The following is a 3,938-nucleotide window of genomic DNA, read 5'->3' as shown; positions in this document are numbered from 1 at the left end:
ACAAACCGCAATGCAGATATCTGAAAACATTTTGATCAGGTTACCTCTCATAAAGATGGAGCGCCAAAGGTAATGTGTAAACGCTGTGACGAACTGACCAAGAACCACTATATAGAGTGATGCGCGTACCAAGTTGTCGACTTGGTATTCTGGTCTTTTTAGTAGCTCAGTCGGTAACCGTCCCACAGACCTACTAAAACGGTCTTGGCGGGTAGAAGCGTACCTACCCAATGTCAAGCCCGTGACAAACGCTGCGCCCGGATTTTAGAACATCCTGCAGCTACTTTACCTAACGGCAAGAGCCTATATGGCACATCAACTTTGTCAAAATATCTCAAGACAGCAAGTTGCCAAAAGGCTAAAGCTAACAGTAAAGAGAATATCTCTCGATTTCTTAAAGCAGAAGTATGTTACTTATCAAACTTTATTTATCTTATATTGATTATTTTAGGACCGGACAGCTACTACTAAGCCTTTTTCGCAAGCTACATGGGAGGTTCAGCTTCTACAGTTTCTTACTTTGAATCGTTTACCGTTCTATCTTGTTGAACATCTAACGTTTTATATCTTTATTCAATCAGCATGCTCAGTGCCTTCTTCTCCAGTAATACCTTCTTCGACTACAATTCGGCGACGATTACGGGATGTTATCCAAGATAAACAACGTTTTACCCTTCAAACATTTTTGCCCGGATTAAAGATATCGGTTGCACTAGATTGCTGGACTTTCCCATATAATCAGGCCTTTATGACGGTCACGAGTTATTTTATTAATGTTAACTGGGTATATCAAGAGGTTCTTCTTGGATTTAAGCCATTACATAGCTCACACACAGGTGCAAATCTAAGTGCAGCTCTTCTCGAGACATTAATTGGCCACAATATCCAAGACCGGGTGTTCGGGATTACAACAGATAATACGACAAACAATAAAACATTAGTTGATACAATCCAGCAAGCACTCCCTAACAATGCTACTGTTATCTGAATTCTTTGTTTTGCTTATGTAATCCAGCTTTGTTTGAATCAGCTACTTGATCGTTTTAAAGCTGTACCCTAAAACGATGTTGCAGAGATAAAATGGACCGATTAGCAATTATCAGTAGCGAAAACAAATGGAAGATACTAAAAACGCGAGATCTCGGGTACATTGAATAAGATTCGCTACCTTGCGATTTACATTTATGCAAGTTTATAACGTCGAGAGACCTTCCTTCAGCTTCAGCCTCAAGAACCTAGGCTAGTACCTATTTAAGACGTCCAAATTCGATGGAACTCGACGTATTTGATGCTTCAACGTACAAAACGGTTATGCAGCTATTTCAAACCGTTCTATAAGCAATATGATTGTGAAAAAATATTGTTTAATAATAAAGAATGGCGTCAAATTAATTATCTTCTCTGTATTACGCAGCTATTTTTTGACTATATCACTGAGCTATCAAAGACAAAGGAAGTTACTACGCATCTAGTTTTTAAGCTTTATAACGCACTTTTCGAACATCTTGAGCAATCGATAAGCCAGCTAAAAAAGAAGCGTATTAGATAGAAACAGCAAATGCTACAGTCACTAGAAGTAAACTAACAGAAGCTTAGTAACTATTACTCTCAAACAGATAAGATGAAAGGACATATCTTTGCTATCGGTACTATGCTTGTACCAGATAACAAGCTTCAATTTTTCTAGACTGATGATTGGGAATTACATTGGCGTAAGATATATCGTAAATCATTTCAATTAGCATTGTTTTCCTATCAAGAGCGTCTTTTAAGAGATCAAGCTTCGCCTACGCCCCAAACGTTATCAAGATCAACATTAAGGCTTAATAAGATGCTAAGTAGGAATAAGGCCGTGGCAAAATCTATTAGAGATAAGGCTACCCAGTATCTCGATAGTAGTAAGTCTGTTAGTTTTAGCTATTAATGTTCTATACTGATTTAATTCTAGATCCAGTGGAAGCTAAGCCTCTCCAATTCTGGCGTAACAATCAATCCTATTTTCTTGCAATTGCATTACTTGCCCGGGATGCTCTTTCAATTCCTGCAACCGGTACTGGTATTGAGCGGCTTTTTAATACTGTCTGTAATGTCTGCCATTACTGACGTAATCGTTTGAAGTCGAAGACTATTGAAGAAATTATGCTATTTCTATGTGTATCAAGATTTGATCTTAAGGATACAGAGGCAAAGGAGCTTGAGAAATATTTTACTTTGAATGAGATTGAGATATCAAAGGAACAGAGTAATAAGAATCTGGAAAATGTTAGAGTTAATTTAATTAGCGATAATGAAGAGGAAGAAAAGGAAGAGAAAGAAAATACTGAAATAGTTATTTCTAAAAATTCTAATAAGTTAATAGATCTTAATACTGCGAGTGATACTGAAAAGCTTTAGTTACCAAAGAATAGGACTTAGCTACGGACATCTGGAAGGAAACGCAAACATAAAGAGGACAATAACTTTAAGCAGTATTAGAAGAATGGAATCAATTTAACTCGAATCTATCTATATCAATTCTTATTTCTTCTATATGTAACTACAATACCTAAAATTACAGACAAATTTGCATTAATTATGTAGTTACGAGATTCTTCTTTGTTTGTCTTGTTTACACCAATATGGGTACCCATGGGTTACCCATGATGGGTAATGGGTCCTCTTCTAAAACCCATAACCCATCATGGGTCGGAGACTTGGACCCAAAACCCAACCCATCGATGGGTTTTATATGGGTACCCATGGGTACCCATGGGTCCTGCCGAAGTCTAATTTGACCGATCATGAGATTCAAAACAATCAATTTCTTCAATCTTTTCAACCCCTAGCCCTGCAACCCCTTCAAATAATTCACCAAAACATTAAGGGGTGGGAGCCTATCCAACCAATCAATGATCTTCCAAGTCCTAGGCCTGCATTTACCTGCCTGATTCGGGGCTGCTCTACCCTAGCCCTAAATCAGCAAAAAATCAAGAATCACCTTTCCCAGAATTATCGAATCTTTGGTGCAAAAAATCAGCAAGCTCAAATAGGAAATTGCCTAGTTCAGGCCCTAGAGGGGTCTACCTATCTTTTTCGAATTGATCAATCTGAATCAGGCCTTTCAAGCTCTAGTTCTGATGAATTCGCGCCTTTACCGAAACGACCAAAGGTTCAATTTGCAAGTTCTAATCAACCGGATCTGGCTGCTCAGTTCCTTGCCAATCATAAGGCTAAGCAGCTTTCCATTCCCCAAAAAGATCAGATTTTTCGAGCTTTTGGCTCGAGGGATAAAACCAGCTCGTTCTATAATAAAACTCAATATCCTTCCTTCCTAAACGGGCGAGATTTAGCGATTTTAGCAAATCTGTTTCTGCTAGAATCGGATTAACTGGATCAAGCGCATTTTCTTCTGGATTCAATTCACTATATTTTAATAAAGGGTTACAAAAGGATCAATTAAACTTTCTCTCAAGCTTTAATAGCTTTAAATGATCTAGCTCGCAATTAGGGCCCCAATTTAATGCGGAAATTTCAGCCTTTGCAGAATTAAAATGTAACGGTCTACAAAGGAATTCAGTAAAAGACAAATTTGTTTATAACTCGTAATCAAGGAATTTTCTTATAGGAAAGAAAGGCTATCTAGAAACGAAAATCTAGAACTTTTATATACTGCCTGAGGTTCCGCCTCAGGCAGGACTATATCCAGGAAGGTTTCTTCATACCGGGAAGTTCGTTGGCTCAGGAAGTCAATCCAGGAAGTCAATCCAGGCAGTTCCCTGATTTCAGGAAGTGACAGGTAGAATCTAGTATTAGAATATCCTAGTGTTTAGTTAGCAAGGCATATACTTTTTATTAGGGATAAGGAGGGAGAGCTTACCATAGTTTATAGAATTATTAATTTGTAGCTTGATCGTCTGGAGAGTCTGTATTACTACAGGCAGGGCAGTGAGTATAGCCAA

The sequence above is a fragment of the Aspergillus affinis genome (assembly GCF_023601865.1).
Source record: "Aspergillus affinis strain CMG 70 chromosome Unknown NODE_216_length_29945_cov_99_989052, whole genome shotgun sequence".
Classification (NCBI taxonomy): Eukaryota; Fungi; Ascomycota; class Eurotiomycetes; order Eurotiales; family Aspergillaceae; genus Aspergillus; species Aspergillus affinis.
Note: the sequence above shows the minus strand (reverse complement) of the source record.